Here is a 17,881-nt window from a genome sequence, read left to right as displayed (position 1 = left end):
CGTGTCCGCCTGCCTGCTGTGCCCGCCTGCCAGAGTATCAGCTGTGCTGCCAGAATACCAGTTGTGCCCATCTTTACTTGCCCACACCTGTCATTAGTGTTCCTTCCTCCAGTAGGATCAGCTGCTACAGCCAGACACCGCCCTGGAGTGGTACCTGTGTAGTTCTGGGCTGATTCCTGACCTTTCTCATAATCATCCTTACCCGACGAGGCGAGATCTTGCCCCAGATTGAGCAAGATTGACAGTCATGTTTCTTCCATTTTCTAATAATGGTGTCAGCAGTTGCTCCCTTCTCACCAAGCTGCTTGCCTATTGTCCTGTAGCCCATCCAAGCCTTGTGCAGGTCTAAAATTTTGTCCTTAAGACAGCTCTTTGGTCTTGGCCATGGTGGAGAGGTTGGAGTGTGATTGAGTGTATGGACAGGTGACTTTTATACAGGTAACAGGTTCAAACAGGTGCAATTAATACAGTAATGAGTGCAGAGTAGGAGGCTTCTTAAAGAAAAACTAGCAGGTCTGTGAGAGCAGAATTCTTGCTCGTTGGTAGACTATCAAATACTTATTTCATGCAATAAAATGTAATTTAATTATGTAAAAATCCTATAATGTGATTTTCTGTTTTTTCTATTTTTAGATTCTGTCTATCACAGGTGAAGTGTACCTACGATAAAAATTACAGACCTCTCCATTCTCTGTAGGTGGGATAACGTGCAAAAATCGCCAATTTATTAAATACTTATTTTCCCCACTGCAATAGTAAAATTCTTCATTGTGACCCCCTTACAGTAATAATAATGTCCCTCTACGTTGCCCCGATATATTAATAATTTCCCCCTATCTGGCCCCTATGAACTAATAATGTCCATCAGAGACTACATTAATCTCACCCTAAAAATACCACAAATGGAGTTAAAAAAAAACCAAAGAAACGTTTCTAAAAAAGTTGCAAACAAAAAATTCAAGTAAAATAAAATTCATAAAAATTGTATAAATATTCTGGCTTTTAAAATACACATTAATTTTTATTCCTTTGTACAATGTTGACAGATCGCTGCATTTCGGGAGGCTTTTGTGGCACCTGCTGGAGTTGTTTTTTGCGCTTTCCCTTTTTTTTCCTCCTCGTCTTCCGAGAGCCGAGCTGTCATTTTGAAAGACACCATTCATTTTACCATATAATGTACTGAAAAATGGCAACAAATTCCAAGCGAAATTGTGAAATAAATGCAATTGCGCCATTGTCTTTTTTAGTTTTTGTTTTTACCGTGTTCATTGTGATGTAAAATGGAGCTGGCAAAATGATTCTCTAAGGGTGTGTGCACACGCTGTGGACTCTGCTGCGGATCCGCAGCGGTTTTGGTCCCGCGGATCCGCAGCAGTTTCTGCTGCAGTGTACAGTACCATAATATCCTATGGGAAATGGAAACCGCAGTGCAGACGGTGCGGATTTTTCTGTGCGGATTTGCTGCGGTTTCTAATCCGCAGAAAGAATTGACATGTCAATTCTTTCTGTGCGGATCCCGCTGCGGTTTACCATCTCCTCCATTGTAGAGGTGATAAACCGCAGGGCAAAACTGCAGGCTAATCCGCAGGTCTTTTGACCTAATTACCACAAAAAATGTCCAAATATCACAGGGCACTTCAACAAATGACAAATAACAAAATTTCCCATACACAAAATTCTGTGGGAAAAAAGAAGAGATCCCAAAATGACTAAAAACAATAATTTTATTGTAATAGTTTAAAATACAATACTCATATAAAAAGCATAATACTGTCCCAGGGACACTGAGCCAATTCAATATATGACAGGAAAATTATTATGTAGTATCCTAAATACACGTGGGGCTCAGCGTCCCCTCACCCCGACGCGCGTTTCGCCGCCAGCTTCTTAGGGGGCGGTAACATGTTATTACTTATTTTTACATCTATATCTGCATGTAGTCTATCCACTGGGTCATGCTCATTATAATGGTCATACTGGGGTTTGTCTCATGAACATTTTGGGAGTCTACATAAACTTAGTAGTTATATGACTGTTTGAATTCTATTATCAGAATGCTGTCTAGCGCTGTGAATTATATATGTATATCATCAGTCTAAATTATGATGTATATATCTTCTGGTGATTATTATTGGCCCCATTGTATATTAGAGTTCTTCAATGTATTTAGGAACGCAACGCGCGTCGGGGTGAGGGGACGCTGAGCCCCACGTGTATTTAGGATACTACATAATAATTTTTCTGTCATATATTGAATTGGCTCCGTGTCCCTGGGACAGTATTATGCTTTTTATAGGAGTATTATATTTTAAACTATTACAATAAAATTATTGATTTTAGTCATTTTGGGATCTCTTCTTTTTTCCTCACAGAATTTTGTGCATGGGAAATTTTGTTAAAGGTCTTTTGACCTGCGGATTTACCTGCGGATTTTGCAAAATCCGCAGCAGAATCCGCAGCGTGTGCACACACCCATAGGCAGTGCAATGATGACAATACCAAACTTGTACAGTTTTTATTTTATTTAAGTGATGAAAAAAAAAATTAAGATAATTGAAAAAAAAAAAAATTGGTTTGTGCAAAGGCACCTGTTTTTATTTTTCCATCCATGTAACTGTTTTTTTTTTTGGGTGGTGAGCCGAAGTTTTTATTGATAAATTTTGGGGTGCATAAAATGTTTTAATTGATTTTAATTGCAGTTTTTGGGTGAAGTTGCAGTGAACTAAAAACAGCAATTCTGGTCTTTTGATTTATTTTTTTTCTTTTTACAGCTTTTGTCCTATCAGTTTAATTACACACAGCCGGACTCCAGTGAAGGAGTAGAACCATCTCAAGGAGGATCACAAGGAAATGAACAGCATGTGACTAAGGGCCCCTTCACACATAGTGACTCACCAGCGATCCCGACAACGATATCAACTTGTCAGGATCGCTGGTGAGCTGTCAAACAGGCAGCTTCACCAGCGATCAGCACCAGCGACGCCAGGCGTGCGGCGTCGGTGTACGTTAGTTACCAGCGCGCTGGTGCAGGGAGCTGGTAACTAAGGTACACATCGGGTTTCGAGTGACGCGCGCTGCTTAGATTTACCCTAGTTACCAGCGCGCTGATCGCTGGTCTCCCGCCTGTCACACGCAGCGATGCATGCTGGCCAGCGGGAGACCAGCGATCAAAAAAATGTCCTGGCCATTCCAGGACGATCAGCGATACCCGGCAGGGGGGCCGGTCGCTGGTTAGCGTCACACACAGCGATCTCGCTAGCAAGATCGCTATGTGTGACGGGGGCTTTACATATGAGTGTCTGAGCAAAGGGTCTGAATACTTATGACCATGTGATATTTCAGGTTTTCTTTTTTAATAAATTTGCAAAAATTTCTACATTTCTGGGGGTTTTTTCATTCAAGATGGGGTGCAGAGTGTACATTAACCCCTTAACCCCCAAGGGTGGTTTGCACGTTCATGACCGGGCCAATTTTTACAATTCTGACCACTGTCCCTTTATGAGGTCATAACTTTGAAACGATCCCGGTGACTCTGACATTGTTTTCTCGCGACATATTGTACTTCATAATAGTGGTAAAGTTTCATTCAAATAACTTGCGTTTATTTGTGAAAAAAACGGACATTTGGTGAAAATTTTTAAAATTTCTCAATTTTCCAACTTTGAATCACAGAGATATGTCACACAAAAAACTTGATAAATAACATTTCCCACATGTTTACTTTACATCAGCACAATTTTGGAACCAAAATTTTTTTTTGTTAGGAAGTTATAAGGGTTAAAAGTTGACCAGTGATTTCTCATTTTTGCAACACCATTTTATTTTTACGGACCACATCACATTTGAAGTCACTTTGAGGGGTCTATATGATAGAAAATACCCAAAAGTGACACCATTCTAAAAACTGCACCCTTTAAGGTGCTGAAAACCACATTCAAGAAGTTTATTAACCCTTCAGGTGCGTCACAGGAATTTTTTGAATATTTAAAAAAAAAATGAACATTTAACTTCTTTTCACAAAAAAAATACTTCAGATTCAATTTTTTTTATTTTACCATGGGTAACAGGAGAAATTGGACTGCAAAAGTTATTGTGCAGTTTGTCCTGAGTACGCTGATACCTGATATGTGGGGGGGAACCACTGTTTCGGCGCATGGCAGAGCTCAGAAGGGAAGGAGCGCCGTTTGACTTTTTCAATGCAAAATTGGCTGGAATTGAGATCGGACACCATGTCGCGACTGGAAAACCCCTGATGTACCAAAACAGTGGAAACCCCCCACAAATGACACCATTTTGGAAACTAGACCCCCCCCCAAGGAACTTATCTAGATATGTGGTGAGAACTTTGAACCCCCAAGGGCTTCACAGAAGTTTATAACGTACACCCGTACAATTAAAAAATCATATTTTTTCCACAAAAATGATCTTTTCACCCTCAAGTCTTATTTTTCCAAGGGCAATTTGTCCTGAGTACGCTGATACCCCACATGTGGGGGTAAACCACTATTTGGGCGCATGGCAGAGCTCGGAAGGGAAGGAGCGCCATTTGACGTTTTTGGCTGGAATTGAGATCGGACACCATGTCGCGTTTAGAAAGCCCCTGATGTACCAGAACAGTGAAAACTCCCCCAAAAATGACACCATTTTGGAAACTAGACCCCCCAAGGAACTTATCTAGATGTGTGGTGAGCACTTTGACCCCCCCCCCATGCTTCACAGAAGTTTATAACGACCGGCCGTGAAAATAAAAAAATCGTATTTTTTCCACAAACATGATCTTTTAGTCCCCAATTTTTTTATTTTCCCCAGGGTAACAGGAGAAAGTGGACCACAAAAGTTGTTGTCAAATTTGTCCTGAGTACGCTGATACCCCATATGTGGGCGAAAACTACTGTATGGACACACGTCGGGGCTCGGAAGGGAAGTAGTGACGTTTTGGAATGCAGACTTTGATGGAATGGTCTGCGGGTGTAATGTTGCTTTTGGAGAGCCCCTGATGTACCTAAACAGTGGAAACTCCCCACAAGTGACCCCATTTTGGAAACTAGACCCCCTAAGGAACTTATCTAGATGTGTGGTGAGCACTTTGAACCCCCAAGTGCTTCACAGAAGTTTATAACGCCCAGGCGTGAAAATAAAAAAATAATTTTTTCCACAAAAATGATATTTTTGCTCCCAATTTTTTATTTTCCTGAGGGTAACAGGAGAAATAGGACCCCAAAAGTTGTTTTGCATTTTGTCCTGAGTAGGCTGATACCCCATATGTGGGGGTAAACCACTGTTTGGGCGCATGGCAGAGCTTGGGAGGGAAGGAGCGCTGTTTGACTTTTTCAACGCAGAATTGGCTGGAATTGAGATCAGATGCCATGTTGCGTTTGGAGAGCACCTGATGTGCCCAAACAGTGGAAACCCCCAATTCTAACTCCAACCCTAACCCCAACACACCCCTAACCCTAATCTCAGCCCTAACCTTAGCTCTAGCCCTAATGGGAAAATGGAAATAAATACATTTTCTTTTAATTTTATTTTTCCCTTACTAAGGGGGTGATAACGGGGGGTTTGACTTACTATTTATGGCGGTTTTTATGTTTGGCAGCTGTCACTCGCTAAAAGATGCTTTTTAATGTAAAAATAGTTTTTTGTTATGAATGAGTCACCGTAGGAGGCAAAAACAGAAATACTAGCTAAGTCCAGAAAACCAGAGAAGTTGGCAGCTATCGGATTGCAGACGCCTGAACCTATCAACAACAACTAGCAGTAGCCGTGGGGGGTTCCTACGGTGCCCTAGACCCCTCAATCACAGCCGGAGAACTACATAGCCTAAAGACAGAAAGGGAAATCTAAACTGCCCCAGAGCAGACCCCAAAGCAATAGGCAGCCCCCAACATATAATGACGGTGAAGCAAGATGAAAAAACACTCACACAGATAGAAAGATAGGCTGAGCAAATGATGGGGCCCAAGCTAACTAGATAGGACAGGATAGAAAAGCTGCTGTCTGTAATCCGCCAAAACCCTATCAAAACAAGAGCCAACAGCTGATAGGGAAAAAAGCCCTGAAGACGCTAGGCTTCAAAAAGACGATATCAGTACTCAGGTATTTTCTGAAGACAGAGCAAAAAGGAATTCAGCTCACCCCAGCAGGGAATGGCAGAAATCAAGGAAAACAATGCAAAACAGAACCAAAACACAAATGCAAAAAGTAGAGCAGAAAACTTAGCTTTTGAGGAGCAGGAATCAGACTGGTCTCCTAGAATCCCTCAGAGAGATCACCAGCAAGGCAGAAGGGCGTCGGCTGCCTTATATCCAGTCAGTAATTCCCATCACCCAGTCATCATCATCCTGCCCAGGTGCTTGGTAATCAGCCTCACTACCTTCCTTCACCAGAAGAGGGAGTTCATCAGACCTCAATGGTGAAGGGGAAAATGAACTCACAACAGTTTTTGCATCACCACATATTGAGAGCTATAATTTTTCCATTTTTTGACCCACTGAGTCATGTGAGGTCTTATTTTTTGCGGGACGAGTTGACGTTTTTATTAGTATCATTTTTGGGCACGTGACATCTTTTGATCGCTTTTTATTCCAATTTTTGGGACGCAGAATGAACAAAAACCAGCGTTTCATGCATTTCTTTTGGGGGGTGCGTTTGCACCGTTCAACCTTCGGTAAAATTGATAAAGCGGTTTTATTCTTCGGGTCAGTACGGTTACAGCGATACCTCATTTAGGTCTTTTTTTATGTTTTGGCGCTTTTATGCAATGAAAACAATTTTATATAAAAAATAATTATTTTTGCATCGCTTTATTCTGCGAGCTATAACTTTTATATTTTTTTGCTGATGATGCTGTATGGCGGCTCGTTTTTTGCAGGACAAGATGACATTTTCAGCGGTACCATGGATATTTATATGCGTCTTTTTAATCGCGCGTTATTGCACTTTTTGTTTGGCGGTATGATAATAAATCATTATTTTTTGCTTAGTTTATTTTTATTTTTTAAGGGGTTTGCTAAAGGGGTTAACTAGTGGGACAGTTTTATAGGGCGGGTCGTTACGGACGCGGCGATACCAAATATGTGTACTTTAATTGTTTTTTTATTTCCAAAAAATGAATTTATTAGGTAATATTTATTTTTTTTAATTTAGTGATTTTTTTAAAATTATTTTGACACCTTTTCTTTTAACTTTATTACATTGTCCCAGGGGGGACATACCTGTCATGTGACAGATCGCTGATCTGTCACAGGCACTGCACAGGCTTTCCTCATGCCTGCGCTTTGCAGGCACTGAGGAAGCCAGCTCCCTGCAGGCTCCCGAAGGTCCCCGTCGCCATCTTGGATTCGGGGACCTGCAGGGATTGAGCCCCCCGCAGCAGCGCTGCACACTGCGCTGCTGTGGGGGGCTCAGGGGAGCACGGAGGGAGCCCCCTCCCTGTCGATGTTTCCCTTTAACCCCCGGTACACCGCGATTGTGTTTGATCACGGTGTGCAAGGGGATAACGTGTTGGGGGCGGTCCGTGACCGCTCCTGACACATTGTGCCGGGTATCAGCTGTGATAATCAGCTGACACTCGGCCGCGATCAGCGGCGCTCACCACGTGGGCGCCGCTGATCGCTGTGACGTACTATTCCGTCCCTGGGAATTAAGTCCCAGGGCACATGGACGGGATAGTACGTCACATGACAGAAAGGGGTTAATGAGGAAAAAAAATGAACCTTTTGGAATTCACCAAATGGCTGTGTAATGTACTGTAAGGCATGATTTTGCTGGAACTTCCAGAATTCTATGAGAAAGCTGCTTGCCATACAGCTGCAGTCCCCCTCCTTTTGTTTCTCCCTCCTTAGCAGCTGTGTCTGTGTGCTGGTCTGCCTGCATCTGAAACAGGACACCGGCCATTTCCTGTGAAGCTAGGAATGTTAATTAAGCTGAGTGGAGAGCATGTCTTTGTTTAAAACCAGGGGCTTGAATTCAGCTATGGGAAGTATTAAAATAAGTCATATCGCAAAAACTATACACCGCAGAGATATAATAATCACATCTCTGCGTAGGCAACGAAACCAGCTTTCTAACCCCTAATTTTCACGGTTCTAACCCCTCCAGAAACTGAGATATGGATTGCTCCCAAATGGAGTGTCCTAATTACGGCATGCTTGGTGTTGTCTTATTGGGTTCGATAAACTGAGAAAAATGAGACCATCGGCGTGTTTATACGAGCTTCCCTCATTAAGATATAGTTATTATAAGTTTTACAGTGAAATTGCAACTTGGAGAAAAGGGGGCTGAACTTCTCCAGACTGCCCCTTTCGTGATGTAACCGACCCTAGGCTATAAGATATCCCTCCCTTAAAATTGTTCAGTTAAGCTGGAGTTTTCATGCTGAAAAGACCTGCAGATGTCTGGGGATGTGTGGTTGGCTGCCCCTCTCCCCTAGCACATGGCTTGCCTAAGGACAATTGAGCAACTGTAAGTGTACTTTCTGCTTTCATCCCTGTTATTTTATATTTGCCTTGTACATATTTAATGTCTCAACTTTGTAACAACTTTTTATCTATGTAATCACTGCCCTCCTTTTTAGGGAATAAATCATAAAATCAGTTTGTCTCCATGCTCTAAGAAACGAACTTTAACGCCTTTAGATAATCGCTACTAATTTGGGGGTTTGTAACGGACCCTCTTAATTAACTCATTAAGTAAATCATAGCTGGTGGCAGCGAAATGTGATTTGGGCCCCGGGTACAGCTGGCTGTGACGGAAAGGGATTTGATAAGCTAATTGGGTGGCTGAGGCCAAAGCATTGATAACTCCCTCACTGCAGCGTTTCTGGTGGCCAGACCTCACTGAAGCAGCTGGCCGGCAACCAATTATCCCAGGTGTAGTTCCCTGACTGACCTGAGGGTAAAGGGGGGCGCTGGAGAGCTGCGAGTTCCAAAGTGGAACTGAGAAAGTGGGATATCCATAAATCCTTGCAGTTCTTTGAAGGTTGTTAGCAGTGGTGGGGCATCCAAAATAACCCCCCTGCGATAAATTGTTAGGGCAAGATTAGCTTGCTGTATTTTTGTCACATGGTGCCAGTGGTGGGATAACTAAGATAAGCCCCCCACTGTGCCTGTGATAGCCGTGTGCCGGCAGTGCGCCGCGTCCTTCCGTCCGCTGACATATTGGTGACAGCGGTGGGATCATGACAGGCTGCAATGAAACAAAGAGTGAAATATTTACAAGGGTCTGAATACTTTCCGTACCCACTGTAGTTTGATAGATTGGACGTTATCACACTTTTTAATAAAAGAAGAAGTGGCGGTTTGAAGATTAAAATAAAAAATAAATAAATGTACTCTCTTTTCTTAGCGCCCATAGGGGTTTTACACTTGCAATAGTCTGATGGCCTATAGTATATACTGTAAGAGTACCTTACAAGACCTACCTTTTCCCGGAAACACCCCATAAGTCCTTCTGTACACTGGAAACACCTCACAAGACCATTTGAATATTAGAAACACCCCACATGACCTTCCGTACACTGGAAACATCCCCCAAAAAACTTCCATATACCAGGAACACCCCACAAGACTTGTACACGAAAAACACCTTACAAGATTTGCTGTATACTGGAAACACCCCATCAGACCTGTTGTTTACCAGGAACACCCCACAACGACTGCTTTATACCGTGAACATCCCACAAGACCTGCCATACATAAAGAACAAAAAAGACTTTCTGTACCCCTAAAACAACCCACAAGTCCTGCCGTATACCGAGATCACCCAACAAGACCTGCCGTATACCATTAACGCCTCAAAAGATCTTTTGCATACCGGGAGCACCCCACAAGACCTGCCATATACCGGAAATATCTTTCAATGCTCGTTGTATACAAGAAAATACCCAGAAGACCTTCCGTATACCAGGAACACCCCACAAAATGTGCCTTATACAGAGGTGTTACAGGTATATGGCAGGTCTTGTTGGGTGTTCCCAGTATACAGCAGGTCTTGTGGATTGTTCTTGGTGTAAGACAGGTCTTTTGGAGTGTTCCCAGTCTTGTGGGAACACCCTATGAGGCCTGCATTATATCGGGAACACCCCACAAGATCTGCCGTATACGAGAAACACTGCACAAGATCTGCCGTATACCGGGAACACCCCACAAGACCAGTGGTATACTGGAACCCCCCCCAGGCCTGCCATACACCAAGAACCATCCACGCGATTCGCTGTATACCAAGAACACGACCTGCCATATACTGGGAACACTCAACAAGACCTACCCTTTACAGGTCTGGCCGTATACCATGACCATTCCACAAGAACCTGCCGTATACCGAGAACACAACACAAGATCTGCCGTATACCACAATAACCGCACAAAACCTGCTGTATACCGAGAAGAACACAACACAAGACCTGCCTTTGACCACAATAACCCCACAAAACCTGCCGTATACCGGGAACATCCCACAACACCTGTCGTATATCAGAAACACCCCAAAAGACCTGCAGTATACCGGAAATATTCCACAAGCTGTGCTTTATACCAATGACACCCCAGAAGACCTGCTGTACACCAGAGTCACTCCACAAGACCTGTTGTATACAGAGAACATCCTAGAAGACCTGCCGTACACTAATAATTACCCACAAGAACTACCGTATACTAGGAATATCCCAACAGGACCTGCAATCTACCAGTAACACTTCACAAAATCCTTTGCATACCGGGAACGCCCCACGAAACCTGACATATGCTGGGAACACCTCACAAAACCCGCTGTATATAAGCAAAACCCAAAAGACCTTTCATATACAGTTAGGTCCATATATATTTGGACAGAGACAACATTTTTCTAATTTTGGATCTAGACATTACCACAATGAATTTTAAACAAAACAATTCAGATGCAGTTGAAGATCAGACTTTCAGCTTTCATTTGAGGGTGTCCACATTAAAATTGGATGAAGGGTTTAGAAGTTTCAGTTCCTTAACATGTGGCACCCAGTTTTTAAAGGGACCAAAAGTAATTGGACAATTGACTCCAAGGCTATTTCATGGACAGGTGTGGGCAATCCCTTCGCTATGTCATTCTCATCTCAATTAAGCAGATAAAAGGCCTGGAGTTGATTTGAGATGTGGTGCTTGCATTTGGAAGGTTTTGCTGTGAAGGAAACATGTGGTCAAAGGAGCTCTCCATGCAGGTGAAACAAGCCATTCTTAAGCTGCCATAACAGAAAAAACCCATCCGAGAAATTGCTACAACATTAGGAGTGGCAAAATCTACAGTTTGGTACATCCTGAGAAAGAAAGCACTGGTGAACTCATCAATGCAAGAAGACCTGGGCGCCCACGGAAGACAACAGTGGTGGATGATCGCAGAATAGTCTCCATGGTGAAGAGAAACCCCTTCACAACAGCCAACTGTTGTGAGTTCATTTTCCCCTTCGTCACTGAGGTCTGGTGAACTCCCTATTCTGGTAAAGGAAGGTAATGAGCCTGATTATCAGGCACCTGAGTCTAATGATGATGACTGGCTGAGTGGAGTCACGGACTGGATATAAGGCTGCCGACGCCCTTCTGCCCTGCGGGTGATTTCTCTGTGGACTTCTAGGAAACCAGTCTGATTCCTGCTCCTCCAAAGCTAAGTTTTCTGCTTTGCCTTTTAGCATTTGTGTTTTGTTTTTGTTTGCCTTGCTTTTCTGGATTCTGCCATTCCCTGCTGGGGTGAGCTGATTCTTCTTTTGCCTGTTGCTCTGTCTTCAGAATATTCCTGAGTACTGACAGTCTTTTTGAAGCCTAGCGTCTTCAGGGCCTTTTTCTCTGTCAGTCTGTTGGCTCTTATTTTCATAGGGTTTTTCACGGATTGCAGACAGCAGCCTTCCTGTCCTTTCCTATCTAGCTAGCTTGAGCCCCGTCTTTGCTCAGTCTATCTTTCTGTCTGTGTTGTGTTTTTTCTTCTTGCTTCACCATCATTATATGTGGGGGGCTGCCTTTTGCTTTGGGGTCTGCTCTGGGGCAGTTTAGATTTCCCTTTCTGTCTTTAGGCTATTTAATTCTCCGGCTGTGATCGAGGGGTCTAGGGCATCGTAGGAACCCCCCACGGCTACTGCTAGTTGTGTTGATAGGTTCAGGGGTCTGCAATCCGATAGCTGCCAACCTCTCTGGTTTTCTGGACTTAGCTAGCATTTCTGTTTTTGCCTCCTACGGTGACTCAATCATAACAGCCAACCAAGTGAACAACACTCTTCAGGAGGTAGGCGTATCAATATCCAAATCTACCATAAAGAGAAGACTGCATGAAAGTAAATACAGAGGGTTCACTGCACGGTGCAAGCCACTCATAAGCATCAAGAATCAAAAGGCTAGACTGGACTTTGCTAAAAAGCATCTTAAAAAGCCAGCACAGTTCTGGAAGAACATTCTTTGGACAGATGAAACCAAGATCAAGCTCTACCAGAATGATGGAAAGAGAAAAGTATGGCGAAGGCGTGGTACAGCTCATGATCCAAAGCATACCACATCATCTGTAAAACACGGCGGAGGCATTGTGATGGCTTGGGCATGCATGGCTGCCAGTGGCACTGGGTCACTGGTGTTTATTGATGATGTGACACAGGACAGAAGCAGCTGAATGAATTCGGAGGTGTTCAGAGCCATACTGTGTGCTCAGATTCAGCCAAATGCAGCCAAACTGATTGGTCGTCGTTTCATACTACAGATGGACAATGACCCAAAACAAAGCCAAAGCAACCCAGGAGTTTATTAAAGCAAAGAAGTGGAATATTCTTGAATGGCCAAGTCAGTCACCTGATCTCAACCCAACTGAGCATGCATTTCACTTGTTAAAGACTAAACTTCAGACAGAAAGGCCCACAAACAAACAGCAACTGAAAACCACCGCAGTGAAGGCCTGGCAGAGCATCAAAAAGGAGGAAACACAGCGTCTGGTGATGTCCATGAGTGCAAGACTTCAGGCAGTCATTGCCAACAAAGGGTTTTCAACCAAGTACTAGAAATGAACATTTTACAATTATTTAATCTGTCCAATTACTTTTGGTCCCTTTAAAAACAGGGTGGCACATGTTATGGAGCTGTCTGAACTTCAACTGCATCTGAATTGTTTTGTTTAAAATTCATTGTGGTAATGTCTAGAACAAAAATTAGAAAAATGTTGTCTCTGTCCAAATATATATGGACCTAACTGTACCAGGAACACCCTGCAAGACCAGTTGTTCTGTCTCCGACATTTAATTAATAATCCCTGATTACCTGCTTGTTAATGTTTACAGTGTTTTCTGGCTCCATCTAGTGGCCAGAGTCATAACCGCAGTGTTATTGTGTGTCTTACTTTCACTTTCTATTTCCCTCCATTTACAGTGCATTCTGGTAAGGTTGCAATGCACCCTGGTAGCCTTTTTCAAAGGATTATGGTTAGTTCAGCCCCCATTTTCCCTCCAGTCCACCATTTTCCTTCTGCCTGCGTTCAGGAAGCATCTCATTTCTCTTCTCCCCTTGTGACAGCATTGCTGGTATGTACTTATGTTTCCTGTATTCAATTCCTGTCTCATATTAGTCTGCTTAGTTAGTTCTCCCCTGGCTAGCTATTAGTGCAGATGACGTATTATATATATTTGAATCCCTGATGAACCCAGTATTGATTGCATACATATATGTTTTTGTTCGTAGTTTCACCGCGCCAATATACCATCACCTTCAATAAAGCACAGATTCAACCTACAGTCTCCTTATTGGACCCCGTTATAGCGGTTTAGCTGCCTGTATAAGCTACATGAATTCTGCTTCATTTAGTGAGGAAAGAACACCAGTCATATACCGGGAACTCTCCACAAGACCTGCCTTACACCAAGAACAACCCACAAAACCCACCCTATACTGGAAACACCCAACAAGACCTGCCATACCTGGAACAACTCACAAGACCTACGTAATACCGGCAACACCCCCACAAGACCTGCTGTAGACTGAGAACATCCCACAAGTAAAACCTCAAAAAATCCCTTGCATACTGGGAACGTGGCTTGGGGCTGCTGCCATGGGCTAGGTACTCGTCTCTTATGCCTCGACATGTTACATGAAGGTGGGGGTCCTAGCTGGGTGTGTGGACTTGTGTTATGAGGGCGCTATGCCCTCGCAGGTCGTATGTAACCAATGACTTTGGCCAGGACCAAATGTTGACCAGTTCAATGAGTGAGACCACCAGTCAATTAAACCTTTTTACTGAATGATAACTTGTTGGGGGATTATGTACATCAGTTAGCAGGTACACAGCTTTATGAATGTTTCCTTCAAAATACGGAGCATTTTCACGCACAGTCTCAGATCCTCTCTTAACTCTTTACTTGTTCTGTGTCCACTGTTTCACCTTACTTCACAACAACCTGGCTCGGTACTACAGTCAATTAGTGAAAGTCCTACTATCAACCTGGTCTCCTCTCACTTTGGGACACCCACATCATGCGGCACTGTCCAGACCTTAGTGCACAGCGTGCGTAAAAAGCAGACCTAACTAACATCCTGACAGGAAACAGTCTCTGTCCCTTCACTGAAGACTCTCCCACTCTGGGTTAGTCCCAATCAGTAACTCTTAACTCTCACTACTTTCGACAGAACACAACACTATTGTAATGCTGCTGTTTGTACTCTGTTTACCCGGCATTACTCTGCATCTCTGCGTTAACACTTTGCTCCTTTCCCTCTAATGATCTGGAATGCTATGGTCAGTTACCTGTATGGATGCTGCTCAGTTCCCGGCTCCGCTGCGTAGGCGTACATGCGTGAGTGTCTCCGTTGTGCTGCATGACCGCCCACATGTGCGGTCCCTAGCTGGTGCTGTGGAAGCTACCCGCGGGTTGCAAGGTCCTCTGCAGTTGTGCATGACATACCACATGTGTTCAGGCTTGCAGCAGCTGCCATGTGTCCTTTGCTAAGCTGATTTGTTTCTGGCTGTGTTTAGGGTGCGCGCGGCCACATCTCCCCTGCTTTTATGAGGAATGGATGTGTGCTTGAATTGCTGCTTCCAGCCTATCGCTGTGGTGCAGCTCCTATATAAAGTTCCCCTCCCCTGTTGGGCATTGCCAGAGCTTCGCATTAAGTTTCTGAGTCTTGCTATGTGTGTTTGGTGTTCAGCACCTGTTCTGCCTGCCTGCAGTTCTAGGTGAGCTGATGCCTGTTTTCCACCTGCTCTGGAGGCAGAATTCCCAGATCAGTTTCTGTTCAGTCTGTTATCAGCTTTGGGACAGCTGATGTCGGAGTTCCTGGACTTGCCCTGTTATGTGTTGGTACCAAAGTCCTAGTCCTGATTCCTGCTGTGTTACGTTCCTGACGTTCTTCTGTGTACAGGGTTCTCTGGTGTCTTACCCATGATGGCTCCTGCCATTGTCTGAAGGCTGTCCGAGGTCGGTGTCTGATGTACTCCTGCTGTGCTTGTGCTACAACTGAGGCCTGAGAGAGAGGCCATACTAGTATTCCAGTGCCAGATAACCCTGGACTGCATCAACCTGTGGTGACCCTAGCCATCATCTGAAGTCTGGCTGAGGTCAGTGTCTGATGTTCTCCTGCTGTGCCTGTGCCTCTCCTGTGGGCCGAGAGAGTGGTCCTCCTAGGATGCCTGTGCCAGACGTTCCCGGACCGCGTCATCCCATGATGACCTCTTGCCATCGTCTGAAGCTAGTCCGAGGTCGGTGTCTGATGTTCTCCTACTGTGCCTGTGCCACTCCTGAAGCCTAAGGGTACCGTTACACTAAGTGATGCACCTGCGATCCCGACAACGATATGGATCGCTAGTGCATCGCTAAGTGGTCGCTAGTGAGCTGCCACACAGGCAGATCTCACTAGCGACATAGCAGCGGTCAGGGGTCGCTACTTACCTGTCAGACGCGGCGATCCTGACGTCCTCCGCCCGCGTCCACGCGTCGCTCATCGGCGCCACAGGAAGCGCCCGACGAGAAATGGTCCAGGACGTTCTCGCGTGATCAGCGACAGACAGCAGGGAAGCCGGTCGGAGGTAAGTATCACATGTGGCGATATCACTAGCAATATCGCTGCTGCGTCACAAAAGCAGTGACGTTACAGCGATATTGCTAGCGATATCGCTATGTGTAACGGGCCCTTTAGTGTGATGTCCTCTTAAGATGCCCGTGCCAGATGACCCTGGACTGCGTCAACCTGTGATAACCTCTTGCTTCACCTGTCAACCTGAGATGTGTTTCCTTCGCGATGTGCGTAATCCAGAACCTGGTGTTTTGATGTCTTTTGCTTTATTTAAGTAAACTTTATGTTTCTTCATACCTGAAGTTGTGCGGTGTCTTTTAGTCCTGCATATGGCCATCTTGTCCACAAGCTCAGCTGCCACAGACCCCGGTTGTTATCCTTCCCTAGTCCGGGTAGGCCCGGGTCCCCCCTGTGGGTCCACATTCCACGATCACCTGAGACACACACCCCGTCGTCGCTATGGTTCGACGACGTGGGAGCGTTGGCTGGGTAAGCCACGCTGCGACCGCGATCGTAACAACTATTACCAATAATACCTGTCACAATACATATTACACATTGAAACATTGCGACAATACACTCATCTTCAAGGGAGAACGTGAGCAGTATGTCCATCTCCTTACATTTTCACTTTCTATAACGATGGCAGTCCTCGGGCAGCCGAAACCCGGAAGACACCAATACACTTCACCGCACACAGCATATAGTAGACCAGTTGAAGTCCTTTTCTTTTTTTTCCCGAGAGCATCAGTCCTTAGTACGGGGACACAGTCCTTTTACTTAACGAATGTCCACGAGACAGGCACACAGTCCCTTAGGGGCAACATTTATCCTGGATTTGGTTGTAGAGCCATTCAGCAGCTGCAACGGCTCTCAATCCATCAGGGGGGAGCCCAACAAAACTGGGTGGGGGAGGTTTACACACTGTAGACTTCCATGACCAACAAAGTGGGGATGGGGGGGGGGGGTTGAGTTCTAGGGAGAGAGATGTTCCGTATACATGTGGATCCTAGACCTGTTGGAACGTTTCCCTCAGGAACCTTCATCTGCTCTGACTATTGGGTGCAACTAGCACAACACGGCTTTCTCTAACTTCCGACTCTGCTTTCTTCCTTTGACCTTGCTCGGAGCCAGTCTTTCTTCCTTGCTCTGGCCTCCTGGACAAAAACGACGGATAGATTCAAGGCTGGTTTCCCCTGACTTCGTGCTCCACACAAACCCTTGTGCATGGGGAAACCAAAGGCTCTTGGGATGGGTACCTTCACTCGAGACTGCACTGCCGCGGAGAGTCCTTTGGTCTCTGGTCCGATCTGCACCCTTGAAACCGCTACCACAAACCAGCCCCTGCGGAGAGTCTACTTAAGAAATCAATCACACTCCCTGGGTTGTAAACTTTGGGCATGGGATGGAAGAGGGACCTCACCAGACAGAAGCATTCACATACACGTGTGTTCTGTGTCCTCCTTTTCCAGGAAGCCATACCCTTTTTCTCGATCAAAAAACAGGACTATTCACTTCATCATATATTGGCCCAAGTCTTCATGTCCAGCTGGGCCCGAACCCGTTCCTCCCTCCTCTTCTTGTCCTGGATCATGTCCGTGATTCTCTGCACCTTCATGGTAGCGAGTGCCTGTTTTGGTGTTTGGGCTGTTATTGGGATCAGTGGGCAACCCACTGGTGTCTGGGCCCGTAAGGCCTCCTGCTGTTTGACCCTACTGCGGGCCATGAACCAGGCCAAGGTCAGGGATTCAACCTCTAGCTCACGCCTTGTCTCTGCTTCATGGGACCCAGAGGCCTTCCCACCAGGCCCTACCTCTTCCTCCATCAGCACCATTAACTGCCACATCCGATCATGTGCTATCTTCTCATCACATGGCAAG

The 17,881-nt window shown here is 44.9% G+C and overlaps 1 long non-coding RNA gene across 1 annotated transcript in view; it reads right to left on the bottom strand.

Annotated features, from left to right (window-relative positions):
- The window catches only part of LOC141091503 (uncharacterized), a 155,309-nt gene extending 140,207 nt beyond the window's left edge, over window positions 1–15,102 (bottom strand). The window contains exon 1 of the long non-coding RNA XR_012232527.1: window positions 14,737–15,102. This is a non-coding gene — a long non-coding RNA (uncharacterized lncRNA). The remainder of the gene's footprint in view (window positions 1–14,736) is intronic.
- Window positions 15,103–17,881: the final 2,779 nt, after the last annotated feature.

Source organism: Dendrobates tinctorius, unplaced genomic scaffold, assembly GCF_039654945.1.
Source record: "Dendrobates tinctorius isolate UK_male_01 unplaced genomic scaffold, ASM3965494v1 ptg000054l, whole genome shotgun sequence".
NCBI lineage: Eukaryota > Metazoa > Chordata > Amphibia > Anura > Dendrobatidae > Dendrobates > Dendrobates tinctorius.
The sequence above is the reverse complement of the archived record's forward strand: the minus strand, read 5'-3'. Positions and strand labels throughout refer to the sequence as shown.